Source organism: Hemitrygon akajei, chromosome 6, assembly GCF_048418815.1.
Source record: "Hemitrygon akajei chromosome 6, sHemAka1.3, whole genome shotgun sequence".
In the NCBI taxonomy this organism is placed as follows: Eukaryota; Metazoa; Chordata; class Chondrichthyes; order Myliobatiformes; family Dasyatidae; genus Hemitrygon; species Hemitrygon akajei.
The window spans coordinates 95,292,418-95,307,617 of NC_133129.1; the positions used below are offsets into that span (position 1 = coordinate 95,292,418).

Consider the following 15,200-nt stretch of genomic DNA (forward strand, 5'->3'; position numbering starts at 1 on the left):
AGACTGGGACCAACCACGGTGGTCTACCAGAGCGCTTCCCGTACATCCTTCCTCTTCGCCTCTCCTCACCGAATTCCCTCGCACTCACCCAGGTTCCCACACATACAGATAGAATAACAGGACTTCCATTGGTTAGTTCCCTGTTGTCTGTAATTATAACCCAAACATTTCAGCTACAAAGAACATTACCTCATCAGTTAACATTACAGAGAAGCCATTTTATAATTAGCAGTTAACAGTTAACATTACTGAGAACCCAACATTCTTCCCCCCCCCCCCCCCACCGAGTTTAGTCATGCCCTCATGACGTTCAGGTAATTCGCCAACCCTTCCTGCAAAACGCAGAGCCAAATCCAAGTGCAGAAAGCAGTGACATAACTCCCAAAACGGCAGAGATCACACCCTGCTCCCAGGCACTACATAGGCCAAACTCTCCGGGCAGTTCCTAATCCTCTGAGACCTCCATACCCCCTCTTCCAGCTCCTCTGGTTCAGACACTACTGGAGACACTTCGGGGCTACTTGGCGAAACCTCCCGCGATCTGTCACTCAAACCCCTCTGCAACTCGTAGCCCCCTGTCTTGGGCTCAGGTCCCACTTCCTCTCCTCCCAAGTGCTGCTGCGCTCCCTGTTGCCCACCAACAGCCCCCCTCACCTCACCTGATGCATTGGGAGAAGGGCCTGGAGTCTCTTCCTCCGTCATAGGAAAGTTAGTGAATGGGAGCATATACCACTCATCCAAATCATCCGAATCCGTATCCCTTTCCGGGGCTGGGCCCAGCCCAGGCTCTTCCATGGTGGGCGCTTCCATCGCCCCTCACTTCCGCAGAGTCCTCGTACTAGGTGGAGACTCCCAAGCCGGGATCTAGGTCTATCTGCACCTCTTGTCCCAGGGGCACTGGTGGTTCCAATGGAGAATCTTGACAGGCAGTCAATAATTAGCAGTTAATAATACTGAGAACCCAACATATTAGCTAAGTTTGCAAACTGCCAAATGTGTTTTTAAATTTTGCTTCTGCAACGAGAGACTGTCCCACTCGGAATCAATGGAGTATTTATTACTACTAAACCAATTTCATCATGTGTGCAATGTGCTTAGCCATTGTAAAAAGGAATACGCTGCTAAACTGTTAGATTTTTTCTGCCAGGACGTGTGAAACATACTCGCGTTTGAAAAGGATCTAGTACATCAGTGAGTTAAAAAGTATAAATTTTATGAAAAGTATTATGTTTTTTTAAAAATTACCAATTTCTAGTAAGTCCAACAAGATATAGATAGATAGATACTTTATTCATCCCCATGGGGAAATTCAACTTTTTTCCAATGTCCCATACACTTGTTGTAGCAAAACTAATTACATACAATACTTAACTCAGTAAAAAATATGATATGCATCTAAATCACTATCTCAAAAAGCATTAATAATAGCTTTTAAAAAGTTCTTAAGTCCTGGCGGTTGAATTGTAAAGCCTAATGGCATTGGGGAGTATTGACCTCTTCATCCTGTCTGAGGAGCATTGCATCGATAGTAACCTGTCGCTGAAACTGCTTCTCTGTCTCTGGATGGTGCTATGTAGAGGATGTTCAGAGTTTTCCATAATTGACCGTAGCCTACTCAGCGCCCTTCGCTCAGCTACCGATGTTAAACTCTCCAGTACTTTGCCCACGACAGAGCCTGCCTTCCTTACCAGCTTATTAAGACGTGAGGCGTCCCTCTTCTTAATGCTTCCTCCCCAACACGCCACCACAAAGAAGAGGGCGCTCTCCACAACTGACCTATAGAACATCTTCAGCATCTCACTACAGACATTGAATGACGCCAACCTTCTAAGGAAGTACAGTCGACTCTGTGCCTTCCTGCACAAGGCATCTGTGTTGGCAGTCCAGTCTAGCTTCTCGTCTAACTGTACTCCCAGATACTTGTAGGTCTTAACCTGCTCCACACATTCTCCATTAATGATCACTGGCTCCATATGAGGCCTAGATCTCCTAAAGTCCACCACCATCTCCTTGGTCTTGGTGATATTGAGACGCAGGTAGTTTGAGTTGCACCATATCACAAAGTCCTGTATCAGTTTCCTATACTCCTCCTCCTGTCCATTCCTGACACACCCCACTATGGCCGTGTCATCAGCGAACTTCTGCACATGGCAGGACTCCGAGTTATATTGGAAGTCTGATGTGTACAGGGTGAACAGGACCAGAGAGAGTACGGTTCCATGCGGCGCTCCTGTGCTGCTGACCACCGTGTCAGACCTACAGTCTCCCAACCGCACATATTGAGGTCTATCTGTCAAGTAGTCCACTATCCAATCCACCATGTGAGAGTCTACTCCCATCTCCGTTAGTTTGTGCCTTACTAAAACAAGTCCATACTAACCAGTACAGGGAAAAGATGAAAACACAGTAATAGACTACACATCAGTTTGCAGATATCCACCAGAGTGAGAGAGAGAGAGAGAGAGAGAGAGAGAGAAACTGAGAGACACTGGTCAGTGTACAGATATCCCCCTGAGAGAGAGGGACTGAGAGACACCGGTCAGTGTACAGATATCCCCTGAGAGAGAGTGGGACTGAGAGACACCGGTCAGTGTACAGAAATCCTGAGAGAGAGGGACTGAGAGACAACGGTCAGTGTACAGATATCCCCTGAGAGAGAGGGACTGAGAGACACCGGTCAGTGTACAGATATCCCCCTGAGAGAGAGGGACTGAGAGACACTGGTCAGTGTACAGATATCCCACTGAGAGAGAGGGACTGAAAGATACCGGTCAGTGTACAAATATCCCCCTGAGAGAGAGGGACTGAGAGACACTGGTCAGTGTACAGATATCCCCCTGAGAGAGAGGGACTGAGAGACACCGGTCAGTGTACAGATATCACCTGAGAGAGAGTGGGACTGAGAGACACCGGTCAGTGTACAGAAATCCTGAGAGAGAGGGACTGAGAGACACCGGTCAGTGTACAGATATCCTCCTGAGAGAGAGGGACTGAGAGACACTGGTCAGTGTATAGATATCCCCTGAGAGAGAGGGACTGAGAGACACCGGTCAGTGTACAGATATCCCCCTGAGAGAGAGGGACTGAAAGACACCGGTCAGTGTACAGATATCCTGAGAGAGAGGGACTGAGAGACACCGGTCAGTGTATAGATATCCCCTGAGAGAGAGGGACTGAGAGACACCGGTCAGTGTACAGATATCCCACTGAGAGAGAGGGACTGAAAGATACCGGTCAGTGTACAAATATCCCCTGAGAGAGAGGGACTGAGAGACAACGGTCAGTGTACAGATATCCCCTGAGAGAGAGGGACTGAGAGACACTGGTCAGTGTACAGATATCCCCTGAGAGAGAGGGACTGAGAGACACCGGTCAGTGTACAGATATCCCCTGAGAGAGAGGGACGGAGAGACACCGGTCAGTGTACAGATATCCCCCTGAGAGAGAGGGACTGAGAGACAATGGTCAGTGTACAGATATCCCCCTGAGAGAGAGGGACTGAGAGACACTGGTCAGTGTACAGATATCCCACTGAGAGACACTGGTTTACTGTTGTACAGATTCTTCCTGCCCTTACCTCAGCTACTCATTCTTTGAGAACCCTGTCAGGTTTTTCCTGGAAGACAGAAACATTGAAACATATAAAATAGGTGCAGGAGTAGGCCATTCAGTCCTTCGAGCCTGCACCGCCATTCAGTATGATCATGGCTGATCATCCAACTTAGAACCCTGTACCTGCTTTCTCTCCATACCCCCAATCCCTTTAGCCACAAGGGCCATATCTAACTTCCTCTTAAATATAGCCAATGAACCGGCCTCAACTCCTCAAGATAATGGAACAACACTGAGGCTACGACCACACTAGACCAGATAAATCTGTAACCAAAGCTTTTTCTCTTCGTTTTGACCCTCCGTCCACACTAAAACGGTGTTTTCCTCCCCCCGAAAATGGAGCTTTTCTAAAACGCTCTCCAGAGTGTGTAGATTTGAAAACGCTGGATTGGTCAGAGCAGTGTGGACGGGGTAACTGGAGAAATCTAACAACACTGTCCTGACCTGCTGGAACAGATGGTGATGGCAGCGCGCCATTTTGTTGTTTTCTTGAATGCAACCTAACAATTTCAGAACAGACAGTAACGAGACTGAAGCCAGAGGAGTTAGAAATATACTCACCAAATACTTTGACCCATAACTTACTGAATGAATAAGTATACTCACTTTGCCCTGTTTTCTGTCCTTGCTTGTATGAAGGTGGTTTACCTATTTATGCAACTACTTCTCTGACAATAGATGTTTAACAGCCTAATGTAACATTGTATGGAAATACAAGATAATACTGATGCGAACATGTTTTATACATTTAACAAGGTGCTTTATTAATGCAACAGAGTTAGCCAGTTTTTCAATGTTTGTTGTCAGCTGGGTCATACTGTCTGTGAACTCCCCGTCAGTTGCCTCCATACGCTCCAGTATTTTTTTTAGTTTTAAGTCCTCCTGCGCGGGAGCCAACAGCTGTCTGGCGTTTAAGTTTTTTTGGTCTGTAACTGAACAAACGTGTACCAAGTCTTTCACGGCGAGATTCGACACCAAACACGTCGCTTGTTTTCGGTAGATGTGTCCTGCGCAGTAGGAGGAGATTCGCAGAAATATCCATTTTAATGTGGACAGAAGTATTTTCAAAAACGCATAGTGTGGACACCCATCGTTTTTACACGGAAGCGGTATTTTCAAAATTATCCGGTCTAGTGTGGACGGAGCCTGAAGTTAAACATGCAGCATATCCCCTTGAGCAGGAAGCAAAAGATTGGCGAGGTGGCAACTGAACTGTTAACACAGATAAAAGATTAAAAGTCTAAGCATCGAAGATAAGCCCTCAGGCTACATCCACACTATGCCGGATAAATCCGTAACCGAAGCTTTTTCTCTTCGTTTTTATCCTCTGTCCACACTAAAACGGCATTTTCGTCCCCTGAAACAGGATCTTTTCAGAAACGCTTTCCAGAGTGGGTACCTTTGAAAATGCTGTTCAGGCAGATCAGTGTGGATGGGGTAATCAGAGAAATCTGAAAACGCTGTCAGACAGCAGCGCACCATTTCATTGTTTGTTTGAACGCAACCTAACAATTTCAGAACAGATAGCAACTAGATTGAAGACAGAAGAGTTAGAAATGTACTCACTGAATACTTTGACCCATAACTTACTGAATAAATAAGTATACTCACTTTGCCCTGTTTTCTGTCCTTGCTCGTATGAAGGTGGTTTACGTATTTATGCAAGTACTTCTCTGACAATAGATGTGTAATAGCCTAATGTAACATTGTATGGAAATACAAGATAACACTGATGCAGATATTAAAACATTCATACATTTAACAAGGTGCTTTATTAATGTAACAGAATTAGTCAGCTTTTCAATGTTCATCGTCAGCCAGGTCAATCTGTCTGTGAACTCCCTGTCAGTTGCCTCCAAACCCTCCAGTATGTTTTTTTTTTAACTTTTAAGTTCTCCTGCATGAGAGTCAACAGCTATCCGTCGTTTTAAGTTTTTCTAGTCTGTAACTACACAAACGCGCATTTTTATGGCGAGATTCAACACCAAACATGTCGCTTGTTTTCGGTAGATGTGTCCTGCGCATGCCCAGTAGGAGGAGATTCACCGAAATCTCCGTTTCAATGTGGATAGAGATATTTTCAAAAACACATAGTGTGGACACCTATCATTTTTACGCGAAACTGGCGTTTTCAAAATTATCCGGTCTAGTGTGGATGTAGCCTCAGGTCAGAGGAAAGACTGTTTGGAAATTGTTTCTGCACAGAGTTGTGGCTGATACCTGGAATCACTGACAGAGGAAGTGGTGGCATCTGACACAATCAGTGTTTAAAGCATTTAGACAGATGCTTAAACAGTGCAGTTTCCCAACACGGTTACTTTGTTCCAAGCTTCAAAAGGCTCAGCTTGTCACTAAATATTCTAACGAACTTGTAGAAGTTTAAAGACTGAATGTATCTTGACTGATCACTGTTATGTACATCAAAAATATTAATTTAACAGAAAGCAGAGAGCTGAGAAATGAGAGTGCAAGGCCCTACTTAAGCGAGAGCGAGCTGCGCACACACCACGTGAATGCATCATGACCTAGACGATAGTTTTTACATATAACCCATAAAGAATTACTTAAGCAAACCAATATGTATACGCGATTACTCAAATATTAGGTTGGTGAGGTGGAGTTCCGTCTCTACTAAAGGAGGTGTAAGGTGCTCCTTCCCACCACTAGCCCCTGTAGGCCACTCTTGGGTGAGGTGTACCACTTGCTTAGCACCCCTCTCCCACCCTGATCAGGGTCACGTGAAACCTTGGGAGCAGATGGTGTATGGTTCTATGGGGGAGGGGGGGAGAGCAGGGGAACACATCACAAGTCCTGGTTATGTGACCACTGACCCCAGGCAGACAATCTCCCTTGAAAATGGCTGGGGTCACCCGTCTTGTAAAGACCCTGTCCAGACAAAGGCCATGGCAAATCACCTCTGTAGAAGGGTTTGCCAAAAACACTCATGGTCAAGAAAACCATGATTGCCCATGTCATACCACACAGCTCATAACGAACATACAAACTCAATACAAAATATGCAAGGGTTACATCATAGCCTGGCACAGAAAGTCCAGTGCACAGGAGTGTAGGAGGCCACAGACAGCAGTGGAATCGGCCCAGTCCATCACCACCACCAGCTCCATCTAGAGGAGGTTCTGCCTCAAGGATCCCCGCCATGTCCTCTTCTCACAGCTACTGCTAGCCCGGAGATACAGAAGTCCCACACCACCAGGTTCATGAACAGACACTTTCCTACAACCATTCTGGGTACCTCCCGCAATCCAATTGGTCACATGGGTGTAACCAGCTTGCAGAGCTGGAAGAACCTGTTTCCATGCTTTATCCCTGTTGTAAATATGGCCGTTTACACAACAATATCATTAATAAAAACGCTAAAGACCGGAGCTAAGTTAACAGGGCTTTTTACTTACAGAACCTGAACTGAACAGATCAATACACGCCTAATAGCGCATGCTCAATACCGTGTTACTACGACATAAAATAGTCCCATATTATATAGTAGGCTATATGGTACACTCCTCCCCTTTTATTTAAAAAGTGTATCAACTTCTTTTACACTAATCAAATATTGTATGTGTACCCTTAATATACAAATACCCACCCACTGTTTAATTAGTAACTTAATAATATGAAATTATATCAAAGTAATGTAATAATAACTCAAGTCTTGGGGGGGGGGTCTTCTCTGCCCATCTGAGTAACGTCTGTCAATAGATTTGCTTGTTTTAATACAGAGTTCCATATAAAAGTCATGAAAAGTTCACCTCTGAACATAGGGAGTTTCCATGGTCTCCTTCAAAGATGACTCACCAGCACAAAAGAAGTAGTTGGTGATGCTGTCTCTACTAGTTATTCAAACATCGGGTAATCCCATGACTCATATGAAGATCAGTACTTCACCAGTAATCTTGCATCATCTGGTGCAGCAGTTGTTCGAAATCCTGATGTTTGTTCCATTGCTCTGAAGCTGCTGTTACAGTTTTGCTGATATTAAGGATTACCTGCAGTGCTGTCTGTCTGGCTCAAGAGGGAGAATTCCTTCAGATGCACATTCAGCACGAGTGTGAAAATACAATAACAGAAACCTTCCAGTTTGTTGCCAAAATCTGCCTCTGTTTTGATGCTGTTTCCCAACTTCTTTGTGAAAAGCAAGACACGTAGGCGGAGGATTCAAAATACGTACATGCAGAAGAAACTGTCCCGCAAAGGATTAAGTGTATGATTCTCAATGAAGGAAAAAATTGGTTCAAGATTTACCTTGTGCGAAAGCTGTTCTGTTTGAATAGAATTGATTTTGTCCTCTGTTAAGTTTACCTTCTTCCCCAGCAATCTGGTTTTAATTTATTTCACCACCCGCAGTAATTTCTCCGAGGCTCACGGTGTTGACGGGCTGTGTGAGGTGGTTGCTACTCCGTCTCGGCCTCGCTCACGGTGTGGACAGGCTGTGTGAGGTGGTTGCTACTCCGTCTCGGCCTCGCTCACGGTGTGGACAGGCTGTGTGAGGCGGTTACTGCTCCGTCTCGGCCTCACTCACGGTGTTGACGGGCTGCATGAGGCGGTTACGGCTCCGTCTCGGCCTCGCTCACTGTGTTGACAGGCTGTGTGAGGCGGTTACTGCTCCGTCTCGGCCTCACTCACGGTGTTAACGGGCTGCATGAGGCGGTTACTGCTCCATCTCGGCCTCGCTCACGGTGTTGACAGGCTGTGTGAGGCGGTTACTGCTCCGTCTCGGCCTTGCTCACAGTGTGGACAGGCTGTGTGAGGCGGTTACTGCTCCGTCTCGGCCTCGCTCACGGTGTTGATGGGCTGTGTGAGGCGGTTACTGCTCCGTCTCGGCCTCGCTCACGGTGTTGACGGGCTGCATGAGGCGGTTACTGCTCCGTCTCGGCCTCGCTCACGGTGTGGACAGGTTGTGTGAGGTGGTTACGGCTCCATCTCGGCCTCGCTCACGGCGTTGACGGGCTGTGTGAGGCGGTTACTGCTCCGTCTCGGCCTCGCTCACGGCGTTGACGGGCTGCGTGAGGTGGTTGTGGCTCCGGCCGGTCTGAGCTGGGGGCTCCTGCGCTCTCTCCGCTTCTTTCTTCTTTCTGATATAATTCCTTTCCACTTTTTCTGTCTCCATTTGCAGAAAAAGCTCTGCATTTCGTATTCCTTGCTTGTATTGTTGATCTAGTTTCTTCATCTTTTTCTGATACTCCTGCAAAGTGCCTTCATGTTACTGCTGTAGCTGTCTTTTCAGAGATGTCAATTTCAGTTTGTATCCTGAAAACTGGCTAAAACAAGAAAGTAGAGAAAGCACAGGAGGTAATGAAGTCTTAAAGGCCATAGTGACAATGAACAAAGTAAGGTGGGTAACGCTGTCTTCAGTAAGGAGGACGATGTCTCTGATTTTGATCATCTTGGATTTCTCCATCTGTTGCTGTCTCTGCTCCATCTCCTTTCTCTCCACCCTCAATGTTCTGTTAGTAATTACGTGGTGGACCACAGTGGTGAGGGTTGCAGCGACGATAACAATTTCTGTCCACGACATATTGGCTTCCTTGGACTGAAACTCCTCCAGGACCGGTTACATTTGCTTCTTCTGCACCCTTTTTGCCTTCCATTGCGTCAAACTCCACAGTTTCACCATTTCCAACACCTCGGAGGTACTTCCGCAGGTTATTCTTTTTTATAGCAGTCTGATATACAAACACATCTTCCTTTGTATCATTCCTGTTGATGAATCCATATCCATTTCGTATGTTGAACCACCTTACTGTTCCAAGAACCTTTATTGTGATGACTTTCTTCTCCACGGGGGATTTGGGTTTGTCTGGCTGTTGCTGCTGCTGTTCGGATTGCTACTCCATCTCCGCCTCGCTCATGGTGTTGACAGGCTGCATGAGGTGGTTGCTGCTCCGTCTCGGCCTTGCTCATGGTGTTGACAGGCTGCATGAGGTGGTTACTGCTCCGTCTCGGCCTCGCTCATGGTGTTGACAGGCTGCATGAGGTGGTTACTGCTCCGTCTCGGCCTCGCTCATGGTGTTGACAGGCTGCATGAGGTGGTTGCTACTCCATCTCCGCCTCGCTCACGGTGTTGATGGGCTGCGTGAGGTGGTTACGGCTCCATCTCGGCCTCGCTCACGGTGTTGACGGGCTGTGTGAGGCGGTTACTGCTCCGTCTCGGCCTCGCTCATGGTGTGGACAGGCTGTGTGAGGTGGTTGCTACTCCATCTCCGCCTCGCTCACGGTGTTGACGGGCTGCATGAGGTGGTTACGGCTCCGTCTCCGCCTCGCTCACAGTGTTGACGGGCTGCATGAGGTGGTTACGGCTCCGTCTCGGCCTCGCTCACGGTGTGGACAGGCTGCGTGAGGTGGTTGCTACTCCATCTCCACCTCGCTCATGGTGTTGATGGGCTGCATGAGGTGGTTGCAACTCCATCTCCACCTCGCTCATGGTGTTGATGGGCTGCATGAGGTGGTTGCTACTCCATCTCCACCTCGCTCATGGTGTTGATGGGCTGCGTGAGGTGGTTGCTACTCCATCTCCACCTCGCTCATGGTGTTGATGGGCTGCATGAGGTGGTTGCTACTCCATCTCCACCTCGCTCATAGTGTTGACAGGGTGCATGAGGTGGTTGCGGCTCCGTCTCGGCCTCGCTCACGGTGTTGATGGGCTGCGTGAGGTGGTTACAGCTCTGTCTCGGCCTCGGTCATGGTGTTGACAGGCTGCATGAGGTGGTTGCGGCTCCGTCTCGGCCTCGCTCACGGTGTTGATGGGCTGCGTGAGGTGGTTACAGCTCTGTCTCGGCCTCGGTCATGGTGTTGACAGGCTGCATGAGGTGGTTGCGGCTCCGTCTCGGCCTCGCTCACGGTGTTGATGGGCTGCGTGAGGTGGTTACAGCTCTGTCTCGGCCTCGGTCACGGTGTTGACAGGCTGTGTGAGGCGGTTACTGCTCCGTCTCGGCCTCGCTCATGGTGTTGATGGGCTGCATGAGGTGGTTACGGCTCCGTCTCGGCCTCGCTCACAGTGTTGATGAGCTGCGTGAGGCGGTTACTGCTCCGTCTCAGCCTCGCTCACGGTGTTGACGGGCTGCATGAGGCGGTTACTGCTCCGTCTCGGCCTCGCTCACGGTGTTGACGGGCTGTGTGAGGTGGTTACGGCTCCGTCTCGGCCTCGCTCACGGTGTTGACGGGCTGTGTGAGGCGGTTACTGCTCCGTCTCGGCCTCACTCACGGTGTTGACAGGCTGTGTGAGGCGGTTACGGCTCCATCTCGGCCTCGCTCACGGTGTTGACGGGCTGTGTGAGGTGGTTACGGCTCCGTCTCGGCCTCGCTCACGGTATGGACAGGTTGTGTGAGGTGGTTGCAGCTCAGTCTCGGCCTCGCTCACGGTGTTGACAGGTTGTGTGAGGTGGTTGCAGCTCCGTCTCGGCCTCGCTCACGGTGTGGACGGGCTGTGTGAGGTGGTTACGGCTCCGTCTCGGCCTCGCTCACGGTGTGGACAGGCTGTGTGAGGTGGTTGCAGCTCCGTCTCGGCCTCGCTCACGGTGTTGACGGGCTGCGTGAGGTGGTTGTGGCTCCGGCCGGTCTGAGCTGGGGACTCCTGCGCTCTCTCCGCTTCTTTCTTCTCTCTGATATAATTCCTTTCCACTTTTTCTGTCTCCATTTGCAGAAAAAGCTCTGCATTTCGTATTCCTTGCTTGTATTGTTGATCTAGTTTCTTCATCTTTTTCTGATACTCCTGCAAAGTGCCTTCATGTTACTGCTGTAGCTGTCTTTTCAGAGATGTCAATTTCAGTTTGTATCCTGAAAACTGGCTAATACAAGAAAGTAGAGAAAGCACAGGAGGTAATGAAGTCTTGACATTAGAAATAAAAAGCAATAGGTCATCAGCATAAAGCGAAACTTTACGAACAGTTCCTCCTCCTTAGAATACCAGTGATATCATTAGATTCTCGAAAAGCAATGGCTAAGGGTTCTAAAGCCAAATCAAAGAGCAAAGGGCTCAGGGGACAACCTTGTCTAGTTCCACGTTGAAGTTTAAAAGCTTTGGAATACCGAAAATTAGTAAGGACCCTAGCAGAAGGAGCTAGATACAGTAATTTAATCCATTGAATAAAATCAGGCCCAAAATTAAATTTTTCTAAAGTTTTAAATAAATAATTCCATTCAATTCGATCAAAAACCTTCTCAGCGTCCAAAGAAATCATACATTCCAATATCTCCTTAGAAGGGGAATAAATAACATGTAATAAACGACAAATATTAAAGTGGGAATATCGATTTTTAATAAATCCCGTCTGCCTGGCATCAGTGTTTGCATAACCAGGACTTGTGATATGCACCAGCGGCTCACACAGCCATCCACCAGCTTCATGTGATCCTGATCGGGGGGGGGGGGGGGGGGTACTAAACAGGTGCTACACCTTGCCCAAGAGTGACCTGCAGGCTAGCGGAGGGAAGGAGTGCCTTACACCTCCTTTGGTAGGGACATATCCCCACCCCAACACCCAACCATGGTAATGGTTATTCGAGTTACTGTCAGCTGGCCATTCTTCTCTGACCTCTCTCAGTAACAAGGCATTTTCACCCACATATGTGCCACTCACTGCAAGTTTTTGTTTTACACAATATTCTCCGTAAACTCTAGAGACTTGAACATGAAAATCCCAGGAGATCAGCAGTTTTAGAGATACTTAAACCTCTCTGTATGGCACTAACAATAATTCTGCAGCCGAAGTCATTTAGATCACATTTCTTCCCCATTCTGATGTTTGGCCTGAACAACAACTGAACCTCTCTCTCTCTCTCTCTCTCTCCGTCTTGTTTTACAGTGGTTGGCACCCAGCTTAATGGTGCATTACTGCCACCTTCTGCTCTGGAGTGTGCGATAGACTCACATTCTAGATCCCTTCACCCAATCGCACACACATACATACCCTAACCTACACCTTATCCTCCCATCTTTGGCCATCCTAGTACCCTATTCCTGTTTATCCATCATATCCTATTAAAAAAAACCCTGTAATTCTTAAGAAAGCTAAAAATACCCTAACCTGTGCTCTCTCACCCATGTCCAGCAACACTTTTAATGTGAATTCCTGCACCCCCAATTCCCTTAGATTAATTCTCATCATCTCTCTCTGTATCCCATACTTCCTGCAACTCAGAACTACATGTTCTACTGACTCCTCTTCCTGACCTTCCTCACACAGTCCTGTCTGGTGTTTCCCTATCAATTTCAATGTTTGGTTTAGTGCACAGTGCCCCTAGTCCACACAGCTTCCTCTCTTCTGTATCTACTTCCTACCCTAGTACCTGCAACACTTTTTTGTATTTGATATAAATGCCTCCCTTTCCCCTCCCTGTCCCATCTTTCTTGCCACATTTGGTTGATTTTTTTCCCCTAGATTACACACTTAACCTCTGCTTTACTGATACTAATGTGCATTTCTATATTTTCTTTCTTTAACACCCTCTTTGCCAACTCATCCACCCTCTCATTCCCCTTCACCCCTACATGAGCTGGAACCCACAGAGATTTAACCTGACCTCCCTGATTTGCAACTCTTGTGACTGACTGAAGGACTTCATGAAGTACATCTTGCCGGCTGTTTGAGTGAGAAGACCTTAAACTTGCTAGTACTGAAGATGAATCCGAGCATATCAACGCTTTGACTAGTTTAGTTTTCTCCACCCAACGCAACGCAACCAACACTGTCATCATCTCCACTGTAACACCGCTAACTTATCAGATGTTCTTCTGCTGATTGCAATTGCTTTTGCTGGTATAGCCACCCCAAACCCTGTCACTCCTGTTTCAGGTTCCTTAGCACCATCCGTATAAATCTGAGTGTAATCACTATAATTTTCCATCACATGACAGTTAAATGCACTTACCAAATCAGTTTTATACTTTCCTTTCCTTTTACCTCTAACAAATGTCAGTCTATGTCAGGCCATACCAGCTTCCATGGAGCTACAACCGGATAAACTACTGAAGGACTTATCCTTAGATCAAACACTCCACATGATCTAGCAATATCATTCCCTACCCGACTAAAGTTTTCCCTCTGAAACCTCCCATTTTCCCAGGACTCCTGCAACCCTCCTTTAGCAGGGTGAGAATCATTGTGTCCCTGCAAATTAGCCCAGTAGTTTGTCATCAATTGCATCCTTCTTAATTCCAAAGGCATTATTCCCATTTCTACCTGCAGGGCTGACACTGGTGATGTTTTAAAAGCCCCACTGCACACTCTCAAAACCTGAGCCTGAATCACATCCAGTTTCCTTATAGGAGACCTAGCTGCTGATCCATATGCTACACTTCCATAATCCAACACAGATCTTACTAAAGCCACATACATTCTCTTTAATGCTGAACAACTTGCTCCCCATTCCCTACCAGTCAAACATCTCATCACGTTTATTACTTTTTTACATTTCTCCTCAACTTTCCAGATATGGTCTGCCCATGTTAATCGTGAATCAAATATAACTCCCAGAAATTTAAATGGTCCAACCCTTTCTAATTCAATCCCATACATCCTTAACTTCTTCCCTACCTCAATTCTTTTCCTGGTGAAAAATACAGTCTGAGTTTTTTCTACTGAAAATCTACATCCCCAATCATAACCCCACTCTATCACTTCATCAATTGCTCCTTGTAGTTTCCTGATAATATGCTCCATGTTCCTGCCTCTTTTCAACTGAACCTCTCGATGATGTCTGCTTGCTTTTATGCATTGAGTTGCTGCTACATGATTGGCTGATCAGATATTTGCATTAACGAGTAGTTGCACCTGATAAAGTGGCCACTGAGTGTAGACTTAGAGGCATTTTACCTTTTTTATATTTCTTCGTCATCAGAAAGGTCAGCAAGTACACGAGGAGGAGGAGTGCTGAAACCACAGGCAGAGCAAAGTGTCAGTACGCCTGATCTGCAAAATGAAGATGTGTCTTTGCAAAAGATGAAACATGACTAAAACTGTGCCACACCTCATGGTGCCTGACAGCATGCAGGTTAAGCACACTGACCAGCAGTGTAATGGTCAGTAAGGGGAGGCGAGAGATCCTGATGAGATTTCTGGCAGTGAACAGGGAGAGGTGGATAGTCAGTTCTGTGGATGAGGGGGGCAGTTTCTTTCATTAGTGGTGGTCAGACAATAAAGACGTAGTACAGGGCCTTCGGCACACAATTTTGTGCCGACTATAACCCAGTGTGCAGAAGTGTTAGGCACATGTAAAAAAAATCTGTAAAGTAAAGATGCCTTCAAAAATAATGCAATGAAAAGTTTCTGAATACCAAAACAGAATACTATAAAGAGCAGCAAACATTAAAAAAATAAATTAGGTCAATATTTGGCGTGACCACCTTTTAAACTTCATCAATTCTCTTGGAGGTACACTTTTGTGATGTTAGAAACATAGTAAACATACAGCACAATACAGGCCCTTCAACCCACAAACATGAACCTACCTTAGAACTACCTAGGCTTTACCCATAGCCCTCTATTCTTCTAAGCTCCATGTAGCCATCCAGGAGTCTCTTAAAAGGCCCTACCGTATCCACCTCCACCACCCCTCCCAACAGCCCATTCCAC

General features: G+C 46.8%; 1 pseudogene; it reads right to left on the bottom strand.

Annotated features, from left to right (window-relative positions):
* Positions 1-838: 838 nt before the first annotated feature.
* Positions 839-9,479, bottom strand: LOC140729813 (Y-box-binding protein 1-like; annotated as a pseudogene).
* Between the last annotated feature and the right edge of the window lie 5,721 nt (positions 9,480-15,200).